At 37.1% G+C, this 19,052-nt stretch overlaps 1 long non-coding RNA gene and 1 pseudogene across 1 annotated transcript in view; one reads left to right on the top strand and one right to left on the bottom strand.

The window, feature by feature from the left end:
• LOC149115145 (uncharacterized) overlaps positions 1-18,652 on the bottom strand; it is a 71,337-nt gene extending 52,685 nt beyond the window's left edge. The window contains exon 1 of the long non-coding RNA XR_016205996.1: positions 18,529-18,652. This is a non-coding gene — a long non-coding RNA (uncharacterized LOC149115145). The remainder of the gene's footprint in view (positions 1-18,528) is intronic.
• Positions 1,363-13,750, top strand: LOC110040162 (uncharacterized; annotated as a pseudogene).
• Positions 18,653-19,052: the final 400 nt, after the last annotated feature.

The following is a 19,052-nucleotide window of genomic DNA, read 5'->3' on the forward strand; positions in this document are numbered from 1 at the left end:
TCCAATTTGATTTTCACTTTGCTACTTTACTGCTGGGGAAGAGGTTATGAAGCACAATGTAACTAAACATTGTTTTAAGGTCCACTCATTTCCAAGCAAAACAAGATCAGGTAAAGAAAAAGTGGTTATAGACTGAGAATATGACCAATATGAACATTCCTTACTTAATTATTAATGATTTAATTATTAATTTATTTTTTAATTCATTTATCTATTTCATTCATTACCAGTAACTTGGATGTTCAAGTCATGCAAGACTGTTGTCACAGGTTTAGGCCCTGTTCTTGTTCTTTGACAGCAGCAGCACTTCCAAAGAATGCTGCTTCTATGGATTCATGCAATAATCGAGCCCATGCAATATGTTCGTAGGTGACAACATAGGAGTAACTTGAACCAAGCCATCCACTCAGACTACCCAAAGGGTCCATGAGGTCAAAGTAAGAATGTAAGATAAATAATAGTAATTCTTTATTTATTTCTATTATGTTTTAATTAGTAGAAGGTTTTTTCCAAATTATTCAAAAAAGCCTCACTGCATTAATGGGAAGGCAAAGATTCTCAGTCTCAACAGGAACAGTTTGACAAAATTGGATTAGCCTCTACCAGAGGTAGAGCTAAAACATCTCAATGCCACAATTGACACCCTTCACCAAGAACAACACTGTTGAAATCACTGCATGCATGAAAAGAAGAATATCAATACAACCAACCAAGCCAGCTAAGCCTCTTTAGTGGACCATTTAGTCACCTCAACAACTCATCTCTATCAGTCCTTCCACACAATCAGCAACTGAAGAAATCTACACAATAGGTGCCTGTTCTATAATGGCTTTGACTATTCTTTTTGCTTGCAGTTTACCCCACGAGTGTACAATCTATTTTGATTGCCTATTTCCATACGATCCACCTAGTATACACCAATGTACCGGTGAATTGTAATATTTTTTGTCAAGATACGAATATAGATATTACGACAAGATATCACGATATTAAAATATTGCAATTCTTCATGAATAAAAAATTCAACATTCAGAAATAACTGTCTTATATGACTCTCTACTCAAGTCCAAGACCTTTCAGAGTTATTTATTAAACAAAGGGGCCCGGGAAAGGGAAAAAAGTTCCATCTTTGCTTTGTATTGCTTTACATGCTTCCAATCAAATCTTTGAAGATGTCATCCAGAAAAACTGATTAAGATCTAGAACCGGCACCATTGTCATTCAAATCCAAAGTCTGGAGAGACTTTGCATTCAAGGTATTTTATGACAAAGGTGTGAGAAAGGTTGTAACACAAATTGTCGTCTACCACTATTGTTTCTCTGAACTACAATACACTGGCTCAATGACCAATATGAGTTTTCATGTCCAAGGACATCATCCATCAAGTGTCCCAGCAGAGTGTTCAAGTGGTGCAGCCTCCTTCCCAAGTCAGTCAAAAGCAGTTTCATCTCAGTTCAAGTTAAGTAGCTTCATGAGGAACAGTACCTTCGTGGAATTAACTCACCCCACTCTCAGAACATTTCCAGGCATATCGGAATATTTATCTCTCACAATCTCCCATCATTCAGTATTGTTCAAAAGTCCAGCTTTATAAAGCTGCTTCCTTCAAGTTTTAGAGCCCAGATATAAAGTGCCGTCATGAACATATTTCGGCAAAATATCGATTCCATCATGATATGACAAAGTGGAGAAGGATGTCTGTATGAAAATATCAAAAGCAGTTTCTGTTGCCTTTACAACTGGTAGCTGGACCTCAAAGGCAACTGAATCATACATTACTACCACTGCCCATTACATTTCCCATGAGTGGAAGCTTCAAAATAAAGTGTTGGAGACCAAGACCTTGCCATACTGCCAATTTTATATCAAGATAGGCTAAATTAAGGTAAGAAATCACTTCAACTATTTCATCTACTATGTATTCCACTAGTTTCTCAAAGATTACTCTCGATGCTGATTTATTATCTGATATTTCGTTGCGTGTGTCGTCTCTAGTCGCCAACTGCTAAATGTATGATTTCTTATTCAAAATAAACATCTGCTTAAAATGCTCGTTTGCAGCCTGATACGTATTTTCAATTACAGTAACCAATCTTAGGGACCTAAAGACTATTTTAGTGGAGATAAGACCCACAGGCAAACATTTCTGGATCAATGTTGTGATCCTGGTGTGAAAGGTCAAAGTGTCAGGCAATTAACACAAGGGCCTAGTCTTCGAGACGCTCTCAATTTTTTGGGTGTTGTTTACCCAAGCTAGATTTGCGGTAAAAAGGTAGCTTAAGGGATACTTTTAACCAGAAAAATAGTTTGGGCAGGTGAATCCATGTACCAGATTGACTTTCTGGTCCACAAAATTCACTGAAATTTTGACATGATGCAACATCATCAGAGCGTATAATTTTAAAAATTTGCTAAAAATTCAGGTTTAAATTTCATGCTTATCTGACAACATTAAATAACTGCTAAAAGATTTTATTTAAAGATAACATTTTAGTACTATGGGTTAGCTTTTTCAGTTACGCTTATTATTTTGGCTTGCTAGTGTTCAGAAAAAGTGTAATTTTCGGGTCAAGTTTTGCTCTTTTCGGGGCAGAATATGTAAGGCCGTCTCCACAAGAAAACAAAAATCCAAACAACCTCCAAGGTACAGTTTTGAAATAAGTTAGTAAAAGCCTTGTTCCTGACAAAGTTTCAGAAAATTGAATTTTTCTATCCTGCATAGGTATAGGTGACCATTAGAGAAATCTGCTCTTAAGAACACTATCTTGAATGCTACAGTACAACGCTTATATGAGATGTCAAGTAGGCTATTCATAGTAATTAATTTTGCTGCCAAGGTATGAGGATATCAAGCTCTGAGTGTTTTGCATCAAGGTCACAGCAATTGATCCAAGGTTTCACTCTCTACCGTTCATCAGTGATGAAGAGCAAGTGCATGTGTTTGCTGAAGTAGCAGTGAAAGTGGAGACCATTAAAAGGGTTGTGGACACCCCATCTACATCAGGTAATTACTCCATTACATTCTATAGCAACATTTTAATATATTCCAGGTACGGTAAATATTTTTTTTAAACACCTCACAAATCAACAAGTGACAAACTATGAAAAGAGAATTCTTTAATGCATAAATCCGATCATTCGCAGGTCAAAGCTGAACCAGTTGACTCTGTTGAGAAAAGTGACCAGGTAAACCCTCCTGAAGTAACTGATTGCCTTCCTCAGCTCCCTAGCCTGCTTTCTTTGCCCAACCCTGCATCAACTGACTGTCCCGGCAAGACAAACCAGAGAAACTAAAGGACCCTGACTCCCTCCATGCAAGAAGACTGCCATGTCAGAGCTTATGTGTTCATTACCAATGTAGTGTCAGAGCATTCACTCCAGCAACAAATTCAAGACGAGCTGAGCAGATTCAAAGCCGAGCTATGTATTCCTCCAGAAAGTAACCATTTAGAATGGTGGAAGTGCAATGAGGTCAAGTACCCTCACTTGGCAATATTTGCTAAGTGTGTACTGGCCATCCCGGCCAACTTCAGTACCAAGTGAAATAATTTTTCCAACTTTTGGGGACGTTGTTAATGCTCAGGGAGCATGCCTTAGCCCTGAGAATGTAAACATTGCGGCTTTAGACAAAGTATGGACAGCTCTAGAAAAAGTCTGTTTAAGTAGACATTTTTCATTTACCAGTTCTTGAATTTTAATCATTCTATTGACATTTTATTGTGAACAAGTTTTGTCTAAAATCGTGCCTTCAAGTTGTGCAAGAAGTAGTCAAGCAGACATTTCTCATTTTGTTAATTTCAATCACTGATTTTTAGAGACAGCTGTTAAATCAGTAAAACAAATATTGTTTTGAGTCTATAACACTACTATTGTACTCTGTTATTGGTGTTATTTATTATCATGCTAGGTTTTTTATAAATGGAAATAATAATTTCAAAACAGTCAAGTAAGAATAAGATTGCATCACCTGTCAGTTGTATCATGTATTGTATCATGGCACTTGTATCAAGATATGTATCATATTGTGAGAGATTGTATCGTTGCAGCCCTAGAAAACGGCTTCTTCCTGTTTTCGCACACTGTAACTATTTGGCAGTTACTTTAATCTGGCACCTCTGAGGGTGTTTTTTCTGTCCTTGTAATTTTCCTGATCTCATATAACTCTGTATGAGGTTAGCATTGTGATCTAACATCCTTTGTTGTATAGTTCATTTCTTCTCACTGAATCATGCCGCCTAAGAAGCATACTGTTGGCCCTCAAGCTTATTCAAGCGTCTTTACCCATTGCTGCCTGCATCTGATCTCATAACAGTGCAAGATCTTCAGCCTCCCCCAGTCCCAGGGATGACCCAGATGAATCTTCAGGCGCTCACTAACGCAATTGCCATTGCTGCATCTAAAGCTGTGAAGCATGCCATGGCTGTGCTGCATCAAGTATCCCTGACCACAACCAAACTGCAATTGGACAAGCTGAGCATTTGGTGGACAAGGAGATTACTAATCTTACTCAAACAACAGGTACGCAAGGTGCAGATACACCACTTTCTACCTTGCGTGCTGGGGATCAACCCCACCAGCACTTTACCAGCATCGGTATAAACATAGATGCTTAGGTGCGCAAAAATGAAAACAAACATTTGGGCTCACAAATAACCATATTTTGGGGTGTTACTGTAAGTAGCTCCTCCCTGTGAAAGGTATTCCTAATCTATGACCTTCACTAGAGGTGTCTCAAGTCTACCTTAGCTAACCCTCGAACATTAATTTACTGACCGAACTCTCCCAGTTTTATCTTGCCTTTCTTTGGTATTTTAACCCATACAGGCATTAAGGATCATAACTAACAAGGGAGTCAAGGCCACTTGCCACTGTTTTAAGCAAAACAGCTTACATTAACATATTTTAAATTTCACACACACATTGCAGCAGTCAGCATCATGCCACAGGAGTTTTTAATCAAACTTTGGAAAGTAAACATCTCTGTTTCACCATACAATAAAAATATAATCACCAACCAAATGGCACTGGAGAAAGTACTTCTTAACATCACCAGTGGTTTGTTATGAATACAGAGTTCAGCTCATAATGTTCACTCAAAGAGCACGCTCAGTTGTTGATGTTGTTGTCAGAAAAATCTACATTATACAAGAGAAAATACTTTCCCAAACAGTTTGAAGACTTTAAAAGACAGATAGCTATTGTTGTGACATCAAGAGTACAAGTTATGATCAAAATGATGTTCTAACAATTGAAGTTTTTGCTCTCAAGACCAACGTGCTGACCAAGAAGTGCTTTGTTTCTAATACACGTATGTCTACCGCTCTGATCTTCCACATGGTGCCTCTTGTATGAATTTCATTAGTTGATGATTTTGTCTTTGGTACTGGTCTTTTCAATACCAAATGGAGCCCAACAATTCTTCTTTAACAATACATTTATCACACACTAGGTATAGGAAACTATAACAGCAGGCTTTTCAGTTCCTTTTCTGTTAGCTTTTGGCAGCCTAGAGTATTGGAGAATGTTATATGCTTTTTGTGCCTCGAAACATTTTCTTAAGTGTTCATATGAATAGACTTGACAACATTTGACCTTGACATCAGCAATGCTGTTTTCCTATTCATTAACAGTTTGGGAACAAAGACAGTGAGGGCCCATTTCACGAAAAGGCCTAATGCTAGAAACCTGCCATTCAGGAAAGAATGAGTGAGGATCTCTGGGATTACCTGAAACCAAAGACACCTCCATAAGCATAGTCCTTTTTTTTGGAATTATGATTTTTACATTTATTACTCCCCATTCCACCAACACATCTTTAAAGAAGCTCTCCACATGACCACACAAATTTATTGCAAGATGTCCCCAAAAGAACCAGAGTGTTTCATCTTTTCCATTTCATTTCCTTCCCTAATTAGTTAACCATTTAAAAAAAACTTTTGGAACTCCCTTCCCAATCCACCATAGTATATATTTGTTCCTATTACACTAATTAACACATTTATTTGTTTCATGTCAGGTCCACACAGAGACAATGGCACACCTTCATGGACCCACATGGTCTGGCCTAATTAACACTACTGACCATAACATAGACCGGTATTATCTACCGGAATGAAAATATTTTTTAAATGAAACAATGAAATCTCAACATTTAAAGTGCTTTATTGTTCCAAATCTTATTTTACTCCCAATAAACGTTTTATCTTTCCTATTATTTACATACTGTTAATAAGGTTTGTTTACAACAGACCCGCAGGGCTAAGCAAGTTGCCCACATTTAAGAACTCATTGAAACTCCAGCCTCCCTCCATGGGTCCTGTTTTCTTACTCCAGTAATAACATTTAAGACTGAATTTTTTTTGTTTTTTTTTTTTTTTAATAGAGGGGAGGCAAGGGGGAGGGGGGGGGGCTCAAACCCTGTTTGCCCTACACCTAGGCAGGCATAAAAACTTGGAATTCTGTGGAAATACTTTTAGACAAAGGAGGTATGCCATCACTTGTAAACATTTTATTTCATAAATAACCATAATATAATTATGTGATGCTGTTGTGTAAATTTACAGTTCAACATTATGGTGATTGCTATAAAATTATTTTCCTCAGCAGTAATTCAAGGGAGAACAAGATCCAGATTGATGCCATTGTTGGACTACCGAACTCACTGGTTGGTGGACTCCATAATAACTTGGTCTTATCAGAAGCAATCCATTCTAAACTTTTACAAAGCCTGTTCAATGGAAATAATATTAAGCTGGCATAGTCATATTGGTTTACAATACTACATCATCTTCGCAAATTATAAACCCAGACCCCAACCTCCTAATTTAACCTACATTGGCTATGAAAGACAGCAAGCTAACCATTAAACAAGCCGAAGAAATCAAGGAGACATTACAGCAGCAGAAACAAGAGCTTTTCAAGCCATCAACTATAAAGCTAAAACCATGCACCATGCACCAAGGAGCAGTTTGCCAATATTGAGGAAACATTATGAACGATTTCCAACCTCAAAAGCAAATTACAAACTGTCAGACACAACATTCAAAACCCACACAAAGAACTTGCAAAAGAGCACATTAGTTCTGCCTTGCCAATGCAGTAAGTAGACACAAAGGAAAACAGGCTCATGATAATGCTGAAATACCCAAGAAAAGAAAAATCAAAGTGTAAGGCAAGATCTACTCAACAAGCTCTGCTGCAGCAAAGAAGTCACGGTGGAAGTTGTAGCAGAAGACAATTATGGTGACCTGAAGTTGAAGAGAGCATTGGAAGCTGGGGAAGCTAATTTAGCTTTCCTTAATACCACACTTCATTCTCTCTCCCACTACAATGCCCTTTTGCGAAGATGATGTCCGATTTTAAATTTTAAATCTTAATTTTTTATAAATTATGAAAGTATATTATGTGTTGTATTAGATTGCTTTCATGTCTAATTATCCATTTGATATATTTTGGCCACTCAAAACAGAAGGCGAAACAATATACAGAAAACCTCAAAATTCTACCTTTTCCTGGGTTAGCTTAATCGGTCTCTGAACAACCCGGCCCAGGAGATACACTTTTAGGCTGGCCATAATCTATATATTATAGCCTTAAAACTGGAAAATGCAAGGGCACAACAGGGTCTTTCATTAACATGTCAAATAACTCGTCTTTTTTTTTTTTTTTTTTGCGAACCCAGACCGTTTTATTGTCCTTAAAACAGATATTTTTCTTTGCTTAGATCCATCAATATGTGAGCCATGAAAATATTTCGCGTCTGGAGGTTTACAAGACGATTTTTCAAGCTGATTTGAGGCAGATGTGCCACTCCGATACTGCTTGCTGATCTTTTCGTAAACATTTGAACGTATTCAGGCTTTACGAAATCATAAAAATATAGTTTTTCATGCATGCTCAAAATTTCCACGTCACATTTTCACAGAACAAATTTTATCTTTTCATTCCAGAACCGTTTTGGTGCATTAGGAAATGGTTTACGCGCCAAAATAGTCACCACATCTAAGAACATAAAGCCCTTGTTTCATGTTTATGGCTGATTGGTCCGTTATTAATCATGTAACAGATTTTACATCACTGCGAAGCTAAGGGAGTCAAGATATTATTGTTTGTCACAAGCTCAAGTAGTCAACAGACTTCTCTGTCTGACTGGACAGATCGGGAAATGCTAGAAGCAAAAGCTCAGGCAAAAATACAAAGAGAGAAAACTTCTTGGCCAGAAATTAACAACAATCCCCAGTTATATTATTTCATGCTCAAGGTTTAAGCTTTTCTTCGAGTCTCAAGCATAAGTGCACGGATTGTTTTGACCATTCCTTGTAGGCAACAAACAATTTATTTCATTGCGTATGCCTTATTCCGTCTCTTTACTGTTTTATATTGCAGAGAGTAAGTCAAAAGAAACCAAGTTTTACTTGGTTTGGTTTGTCAATGAATTAAAGTATGCAGTAGTTGAGGGAAAATACATTGAGGAATTAAACCCAAAGACAAAAGACAAGGTGCATGTTAAAAGTGCCCATGGTTCTTGGGAGGGAGTGGTTTACACTTCAGGTATGTCCCAACTAAGACAATTAGATAATTGTATGCAGGCTTCCAAGCGGTACAACCATCTTAAGTCTCTTTGGAGAAGAGCTTTGTCAAAACTTAAATGACGAAGACAAAAGTGAGCATCAGGTGCAAAGTGAAGAAAGGACAACAAAGAGGAAAGGTACTAATTAATGCAGTCTGATCTGTACAATAATTGTGATGAAGTAACCAGTATACTCTATTTACCTATTTGTATTATACTCATGCTTTATGTATTTGAAAACACTTGCTTCTTTCGAAGAGCCAGAAGTTTCAAAATTATATCAAATGAATTCAGGCCTGACTCACTCACCAGTAGCCAAATATGTAATACTTATGTTTACCTTGTGCATACTACAACCACAATAAATAGGGTCTTTTAATCCTGTTCCTTCAGAGTGCCTGCAATTTAATTTTCCTTATATTCTGTGTTCCCACACAACAGTCGAGGTAATATACAACAACAACAACAACAACAACAACTTTATTTGTAATCAGCTACATGTGTAAATTTGAAATGAGATGAACAAAAATAAGCTCAAAGTGTACCGTACGCAGGTGATGGAAAACCTGGCATGTCATGGTATTTTAGAAATTCAGTTTCCAAGCCTGTGGAAACTGATGGAAATGTGAAAGAGGCATTTTATATACGTCTATTTTTAATGTGTGGCTAAAAAGCAGTGAGAAAATTAAAGAACCGTCAAAATACAGTACTTATCATTAGCAGTGAATACGATTTTTATAAATCTTTTGAAAATAACTCTTACCTTTTAGGTCCTGGAATGCTGAAAATGGTCAAATATTTAGAACAATTTATAAAAATATATATAATTTCAAAATGCAGTTGAATCCAGTGATTTTGAACTCGCAGGATAAACAAAAAATGTGCAAAATAGTGGGAGTTTGAAATAGCCAATAGTAAATGACTGAAGGGCAAATCCAGGGGAAATGGTTCTGCATTCCAAATAACAGGAAATTCAAAATAACCGAGTTCGAATTAGCCAGGTCCAACTGTATTCTATGAAGAACACCAGCCTTGACAGTACAAGCAAATACATGTATGTGGCAACTTATGCTATCTCGTTCAGTTAAGACACCAACCTCAGGTGAGAGCCCAAAGAGGAGGAAGGCTGCTGGGCCATCTGAAAGTGATGTTAATGTTGATGTGTCAGACTTTGAAGAAAAGGACGAAGACTTCAAGGATTGTGAAAAAGGTAAATAAATAGTAAAATCAATCAATAATTATTTATTTATTTCTCTTCCAACTCTAGATCTTTGTCTAGATGTACATGTATGTACTAATATATGATTCCTAATAATAGTGTGTCATGTACATGTAATGTTTAGGCATTCCATAGGGCTATTCTAAAGGTGGTGGAACTACATGTTAGTACTAAAATGCTGACATTAGAAGCAACAGCTGCTGCATAATGAACATTGTAGCAATTTTTGTGGCAATTATTAACAGAGGAACAGTATTAATTTAAGTAATGAAATCAAAACATGAGATGACTTTTTTTTTGCTATTTTGCTGTTTGTTTCAGAATTTGACTTGATCAAACAAGAGAAAGAACGGGTTAACAGATTGCTCTGCAGTTTCAAGGTATGATTTCACCTCAATCTCTATCAAATGTTTCAAGCATTAATAAGGCACAGTTGAATGCAGTTAATTTCAAGCTCTCAGGGAAGTGAAAACTAGTTCACAATAGTGGGAGTTCGAAATAGCCGATAATAAATAACTGAAGGGCAAATCCAAGGAAAATGGATTTGAGTTCAAAATAACAGGGGAATCGAAATAACCGAGTTCGAATTAGCAGGATCCAAATCTAATTTGAATGGGTTGATACACTTTGGCAGCAATTAATTACTATTATATTTAAGAAATAGAAAACATGTTCCGTGTTTCTATCAAGTTATAGACACACAAGTGGAAGTTTGGGAGAATGAGAAATGCTGTGGGAACACGAGACGCAGGTACGTGTTTCCAGTGCAGCTTTTTCGAGTTCTTCCAAACTTTTACAAGTGTTTCTATAACAAAATAGAAACATGGAGAACAAGTTTTCGATTTCTTTTAGAAAACACTGCGACAGAAAAAAAGGAAAACTTGTTAACTTTGATTATCAAACTGTACATTCTCTTTGCACGGGCCATCATTACATCAACAGCTCGTGCTAGTTCTGTGTTTCTATCGAGTTATAGAAACGTGACATTTTCTAATAATCATGTGGAAATTGCAATTAAAATTAACATAATTAAAAATAACAGGAAAGATTAAAGCTGTAAAGAGACCTGTTGAACCGTGGTCATTAAGCAATCAAAAGTCTTTGAACTTACAAGTGTATTCCTACAGTACTTTCAATTTTCTTAAAGATTTTTTTCTTAATATTTCAGATATATCATATTGGTAGTTAGCTTCATTACTGGCCTAACACCTTCAGCTTAATTCTTTCTTTTTTCTTTGAAGTAACAAGTATATGCAAATGGCAGCACTGAAGATGGAAAGATGGAGAGGTTTTTCCAAGATGGACAGGATCATGGAAATATTGGAAAGGCTGGCAGAACAAAAGGAAGCTAAAGTTATTACTAATTTGAATTCATGTTCAACTCCAACTCAGCCCAATGTAAAACCAGTATGTATTATCATATCATGGTTTTAAAAAATGGTTCTAAATGCAATGATGTGTGTCACTTAAGATCTGTTTACCTTGGGTCAACCAAATGTTTGTTCTTTTTAAGATTTTTCAGTTTCAGAGATTTATGTATCTCAAGTTTGATTCTGTAATGTCTTTGATGCCAGACCAACTTACAATTTGGGCACCTGATCTTGCACAGAGAGTTGTTTTTTACTGTGCAAATGATGAGAACCTGTCACTTCTAATTACAACATTAGGGCCTGTTAGGTCTGTTCTGATCTTAATTGTATCTATCACAAAATTCTCGATCTCTGTGTGTCTATATTTGTCACGTAATCGGTGTGCAATATCGGGGGTGTCCAATTATCGGCTTTTAACCGATTCATGCAGGCACTCGCACACATTGCTTAAAGGAGGGCAAACTTTCACTTTCACTTCCAGTTTATTTAAATGCTAAAGGAAATGCGGGTTTCATAAGTTCAGCTTTTTTCGACGAGTTACAATTTAAGCCAATGTGGGAAACATAGCTACGCATTCCTTTTGTAAAATCATACCTTTTTCAGAAAATTAGGTATTTTTCAATATTTTTGAAATTCTCTCAAAATCTGACCGTTTACAAATGAAACAAAGTCGATGCATAACATAATAAAGATTAAAGTTAGAATATCAAATCGATGAAAAAACTGCCGATAAAGTAATATGCTTGGGCACCTTTGCATTTTTTCAGAATTAGTCACATGAAAATGGGTGTGGCCTAATGATGTCATCACTGGTGTTACTGATCATGGAAAAGTTGAAACACAAGAAATAACTCTGAACTAACTAAAAATGATAGGGTTATTCGAGAATAAATTTTCCTTAGCAACAGCTTAAAAAGATCAGTTAATGGGCCCTTAAATTTTAAGTAGCAATCCATATAGGAAGGATAGCACCAGGCAGCAAGGAATGCAAAAAGGTGCTAACTTTTGCGCAACTTTGCTATTGTTGTATCATACTTCTAATTGGCTCAATCAGCAAAATCTACCAAAACTTCAGGTACCTGTATATACGTTTATCCGTAATTGATCAACTATCTTCCTTTCAACAAAATCTCTTCTGAGTCTAAATACCACAGTAATCCTATGTGGGGAACATTGGGAAATTGGAAGCTTTTATGTCCATTGTTTATGACTGTTGTGATTGGTTGACATGTTTTAACACACAAGAAACTACCTTTCAAAATAGAGTTTAAATAAATTTTATTTCATAAACCCGCTTTCCATCGGTTGATATATTCTCCTTGTGAAAGCACAACCGTTTCAATGTGGGGAAAGCGTATTGCCGCAGAACAAAAGAAAATGCTACAGTTCTAATCTGGATCATTACTTAAATGACTGAAGTTATATTTACGTAAACATACTTAAATCAACTTTTAATTAACTGGGAGTTTACCCGACTTATAATTTACTGAATAATGTAACAAAAAATATACTGGACATGTAGCCATGCCATGTTGGATATTCCATGCAGCTGAAATCCATCTCATTGACTTTTGAACTGGTTTGTTTTGGTCTCATATTAAACAGATTGTTGGAGGTATCAACTTGATAGTTGATGTGCCTGCAAAGGCTAAGAAGCCAACCCTCTATGCAACAGCCCTAAAGACACACTTATTCACAAACGAAGAGACGAGAGAGGGAAGCCAAAAGAAACTCATCCATCAAAGGGGAAGAAGACTCTAGATCAAACAAAAATAAATCTTATTAAAAGTGAGTATGCTTAAATTTTCATTTGCTCTAACCATTACTGCAAGTCAGATACAGGGCAGGAAAGAAAAATTGAAATCCAGTTGTCCAGTGGGCCAGTACATTTCAGTTTTCATTTGTGTCCACTAAAATACTACTTGCCCAATAGGTGTGCAATGTTCATACCTTATCTGATATCAACTAGCAAGACTACCGAGGCTAATTTCACTTGCCCACCGGACCACCAACCTTCCTTTTTCACTTGCCCAAGAGCAAAATGTACTTCTCCCAGGCAATCAGACCTGGGTTTTTTTTCTGCCCTGAACTACATCATTTTTCCTTTAATTGTATCACTTCAGTAAATGCGCCAAAATTCTTTACTAATAATTTTATGAATAAACACGTTTTTTTGTTTTGTTTTATTTTGTTTTTTTTGCTTGTCCAACACTTCTAATAAGTACACCCAAGAGAACCATTACAAGTTCAAGTCAGTGGACAAAAGTTAAACTTAACGATATATTGAAATTGTATCTGTAATGAACTAAATCTTACATGTAAATTTAATTGCTTATTTGCAGAGTGCATTCGAGTCAAGTTCAGTGACAAGGTACTGGAAAGAAACTGGTCTGAGATCCGGACTTCTATGAACCGAAAGTGCCTCGATAGATTAAAACACTTTGGGTGCAATTTCCCTTAACTGCTGATTTAGTTACAGTATACTTCAGTCCATAGACATTCCAACATGCCATGGAAAAGCTTGAAAAGGTTCAGAGTGTTACTAACCAGCTCACTTGCTGTAAGTATTTTTTCAGTTCCAAGGGTGAAATAGTCAGCTTTTAAGAAAATTATGTGCCATTGGATTCCCATAACAAACATATGTTTTTGTAATCAGAAAGGTACATATTATCATGTTTGCATGTTTGCATTAATAAACAGTTGATCATGAATAAATGGATGGTTTGTTCATGTAGTCATTATTTAACAAATGAAGAAGCCTAAGCCATGTATTACATTTTATGATATAGAGGTAATGTGGAGAAAACCAGTAAAACACGCTTTTTCTATGTTTTATACTCTGATAAAACTGGGTTTTTGACCAATCAGAGTGCACCCATGGTCCTATCTATATAATTATAATCTTAAATGGATGCTAAGTGTATAAGGAAGAAGACAGAAAGCATTGCAGGGTTTGACCTGAAAAGGAAAAATCAAGTACTATCCGACAATTGAAAAGATATAGAACTAATACAAGATCCTTTGTACGATCCCAAACAAATTATTTCCCCTGAAATGAAAATGATCACCATGCTTGTGTGTAAAGAAAATCCAGAAATATTTATAAATAAAAAATGAGTAAGATCCTAGCATATATAGTTGAATGGTAGGATCCTGTACAAATTCCTACACATTTGATAGGATCCTGCACAAGATCCTACACATTTGATAGGATCCTGTACAAGATCCTTCACATTTGATAGGATTCTGTACAAGATCCTACACATTTGATACAATCCTGTACAAGATCCTACACATTTGATACGATCCTGTACAAGATCCTACACATTTGATAGGATCCTGTACAAGATCCTACACATTTGATAGGATCCTGTACAAGATCCTACACATTTGATAGGATCCTGCACAAGATCCTACACATTTGGTAGGATCCTGTATAAGATCCTGCAAGTTGACCTGGGTACTGTTCAAGATCCTATATAGGATCCTGCAGGATCCTTTAAGATCCTGTAGGATCCTGTAGGATCCGTAGGATATTAGATAGGATCCTACAGGATCCTTAAGGATCTTAAATAGAATCTTGTAAGATCCTAGTAAGATTCTGAAGGGATCTTAAACAAGATCCTATTAGGATCTTACTAGGATCCTCCTTAGGATCCTGGCTAGGACTTCTACCAGGGAAGGACTAAAAGTAGATAAGGTGAACCATGCGAACACGTTGACATCACATCTCACACCGTGAATGTTCAGGCGGTCATTAGCTCTTCTCAGTAAAGCAGACCAAAATTTGTCCTTGGTATTTATGGCTGTGCAGCAGTCAATTCCAAATGTTAATCCCACAGTTCTGTAAAAATTTCCAGTAACCTCCAAAAAACTGCAATTGTGCTATCACCCCAAGATGGCCAACATTGGAGATAAGGGCTGCAATTGTTTCACAGATTAATTCTTCTTTTCTTGCAGAGTTGTGATTTCCAAGATAGCAAAATTATAATAGTATTCTTGGGTTGCACAGTCACACCAAAAAAAATAATTCAAGAACCTTTCAGTGTATAAAGTCAAGAAATTACAGACATATACAAATCCACAAGTAAACACGTATGTTTGAAATTACATTTGGTTAGCTACTTCAAGCTTAGGACTTAAAGTAAATAAGGTCAACCATGCAAACACATTGATATCACATCTCGCACCGAGAATGTTCAGGTGGTGTTGGAGACAGTTCACATGACAGTATTCGACCAATCATATGTCCTCTCAGCTGGAGCAATGGTGGACACATTTTTTGTTGCGAATGAAGAGTAGGTCGGCGTTTCTCGACCGATTTCTGCACTCATCATGAGAATCAAACAAACCTTTTCTAGGAGCTGCTAGTGTAATATCTAGACCAGTTATTTGCCAAGCCTCAAGTGCAGGTAAGCAATTTTTGCACCAGAACTAGTCAATGGAAATCATGCTATGTTGAAAACATTTGTTTACCACACGCGCTTGACATGGATATTCTTTTGGTCGTTTGCGGGGTAACAGGGATCAGTATTGTGAATTATTTTTGCGAGACTTTAGTTCGAGAGTTGAACTTTAAGAAAAGTCTGGTGGGCCCCATTTTAACGGTCAAAATCAGACTTGAAGTTGGGGCATTTTCCTTGACTTTTAAGTTCCCGGTATTTTGCAGGAGTGATTGTGTGATTTCTACCCTTGTTTTAAGAGTACAATTTTGTGGCTTGGCTTGTTCCCTTTACATCTTAATGTTTTCTTGTTATGTTTTTTTTGTAGTGCATATGTCATCCGTTTGTTTGGCTGATGTTCAAGATTTTTGGATCCTGCTTTGGATGCTAGTCCATTAAAGATATCATCTCATTTACAGTGAATTTTCACTATCATGATCACTGCCTGTCTTGAATTGTTACCTCTAACAGGAATTTACTACTCTTGGATCGGATGTTATTGTTCGGTCATCTATGGCTGATTATTTTTGGTCTCCCACTTCTTTACGTTTATTTTCCTTTGAATGTTGGTAGTAGTGGGAGACTATACAACAATAAATAATAAGTGTTTCATGTGTATAGTTACACATAATAACTGTCAACCCGCCTGGAGCAGAACCAGCCAATGTGTTGTCCACTTACACTGTAATGATCAAACAAGGAAAGCTACAGCATGCAGCTGTTTACGATATCAAATTTAGAATGGAATAGACCAAAACAGAATACATAATGACATAATGCAAGTGACTACTCAGAAAGCTGCATGGCAATCCCAAGTTTTAAGAGCTACTGCAAGTGTTCAATATAGTGCATCTGCTTGTATTTTAAAATGTTGTTACAATTTAGTTATCTCAATCAAAACATCTCACTATAGATGACCTAAGATACAGCTACATGCTAGATTATTCTGAATTCAGTTGGTCACAATCATTACGAGTCGACACGAGGAAGTACTGTGGAGACTGTTTTTGGCAAAATATTTCATAGCCAATGTAGGAAACGTTAATATCAGTACATGATCACTGTGTTGTTGACCACAGGACTTGAAGAGAATAAATTTTACACTGACAGATATTTCAAATGACCTGCATAGCACTGTTCTGGGTAAAGAGCTCCCTTTAGTTTACACAAGTTTCATTGAACCTTAAACTTCAGCAGAGGTGTGATATGAGGACATGCAATGAAGGCACAGGACCATGAGCAATTCAGTCATTGCTAATTGACAGTGCCTATCATTCACAGTCTTCCAGTTTACTAATTTATAAGTGAACTTAATGTTGGCTGCTGTTTCCAGAATGTGGTTTTTGTGCTATTTTGCTGGTTTTTTGTTGTGCTTGTCAGTACTTTGCAAATATTCAGTTTAAAAAGCATACTTTAGAATTGAATTATTATTTGCAAGTAAATGTAAGTCTTTTTTTTTTTTTTTCACACCTCCCATCTGCAATTTTAGTTGCAACCACTTTAAATCGCATGAGGTATATTACTTGTCCAAAGCATTCATCTCATGTAACTCAACCAAGCCTTCTTTCCATTGACCCTGATTTCCCTTGTACATGGCCTCACATGTACTGAGAACCCAGGAATGGACACTTGGAGCAGATACAAGTTACATCCAACACCTAGGCACTAGGTGAAGAGAAATCTCAAACTCTCGTCAGTTTGAACATTGATATTGCCAGTGGCAATGTCTGAGGCAAAGTCATATGTAGACCTTTTACTTTACACACATTCAAGGAAGTTGAATAAGACCAAAATTGTGTTATCCCATTGTCTACCAAATAGACCCACACAGTACATAATTTATTTAATCTTGGATTTGTACGTTGAACAAGAATTTGCTGGGAGTGTGACCCGGTACAGGGGACAAATACGATTATTTTTTACCACTTACATTGAAGCAAAACATACCCTACTTCTCCCATTAAGCTTCTAGTTTTCTAATTCCATTAATTGTTTTTACTGCAAATTGTTTTTGTTATTTTGAAAGAGCCACAGCTCATTAGCAAGCTGTTTATGATTCCTTTTGGTTAATAAGGAAATACAGCGGGCAAAACTCGATTAATCAAGCTTTCCACAAGTTTTCAAGGACAAAACATTGCTTTGATTTCGAATTATTCAACCCTTTTCTTCGTAGGTTTTACTTCTCAGCTCTCTTATCGTCGAACGAAAACATAACATCTGTCAACAACCATGTTGTTGGCCAGCGATACACTGATACACTTTATACACTAGTCGAGATATCTCAGAAGGAAAGTGCCAAAGGTAGGTTCAATTCTAACAAGCTAAGATCGAATTCGAAGAGGTCAGAAACGGAAATAATTTATCTTTCGACGAACTGCGAAGCTTCGATTCCTAAAATCAGCGCTGAAAATGGTGGTTCTGTAAATGGAGCTGAAGTCATCTACAGCTATTACTTGGCCTGCGGAACATTTCATATGGATGTCATTACAGATTTCTTTTAGCATCGGGTGCGAGCGAACCTCCTATAAGTCATATTTCCACATCACCATCAGTACGTGGGGAGGTTTGCCGTTTAGCGATCGGATGAAAATGAGCTCCAGGGAAAATTCCTCCCGGCATGCTTTGCGAGTCGTGTCCAACACCGCCGTGAATAAAAAAATCAAAATCAAACGCAGAGTTTTCATTGAGGCATTCATTCTTCGAATTACAATCGGTTGACGTTGACTGGAAGATTCTTTTGTAGAGAAAGTAAAGTAAAGCGGGAAAAAATCACTGCAATGCATATCCCAAATGTGCTGAATTCCGATGGACTCGCAACGCTTCATCAGTGGCGGTCACTGCGCGACTAAGATTTATCGATGTTTCTTGCGACGTTCTGGGTAAAAAACCCTAAAAACATCTCGGACAAGAGGCTAAACTAAGCATACCTTTAGCAATTATAGACTTCGGAGTCCTTCTTTTTCTTCAGAAGAGGCATTTGGCTGCAAATTATCTCTCAAGAAACTCCCCTCGTGCTTCAGCTGTTCAGGGTGATGTGACAGCATGCTGGGTTACGCTTGGTTAATCATTGCCCCATTTACCAAATAAGGCTCTACTTGTCAATTTCCCGTATTTTGATACAAATTAGCCATGTGCAGCGAAGTAATGGCACCCCTGGAGATTAATTAGCCTACATGCAGTCTCTCTTTTGCTCGAAAATCCTTGATGAACGCAACAGGTGAGAAGTGAGCCGCCGTGAGTGTGCGAGCTTGACATGCAAAGCCACGAGCGTTCTTTCCCACGGATTTTCGTGCAAACGAGAGATTGTTCGCAGTCTACCTGGAGAGTATAGCCTGTGAACAAGCTCGCTAGACGAGGATGGTGCAAGGAGAGAGCCGGAAGAAAGAGGAGACAAGAGAGAGGAGGGGAGAGAGAGGGGGGAGAGACCCACATACACCCACCCCATTCCCCT

The sequence above is a fragment of the Orbicella faveolata genome, unplaced genomic scaffold (assembly GCF_042242905.1).
Source record: "Orbicella faveolata isolate gen_17 unplaced genomic scaffold, um_ofav_v1 contig_13, whole genome shotgun sequence".
Taxonomy (NCBI): Eukaryota; Metazoa; Cnidaria; class Anthozoa; order Scleractinia; family Merulinidae; genus Orbicella; species Orbicella faveolata.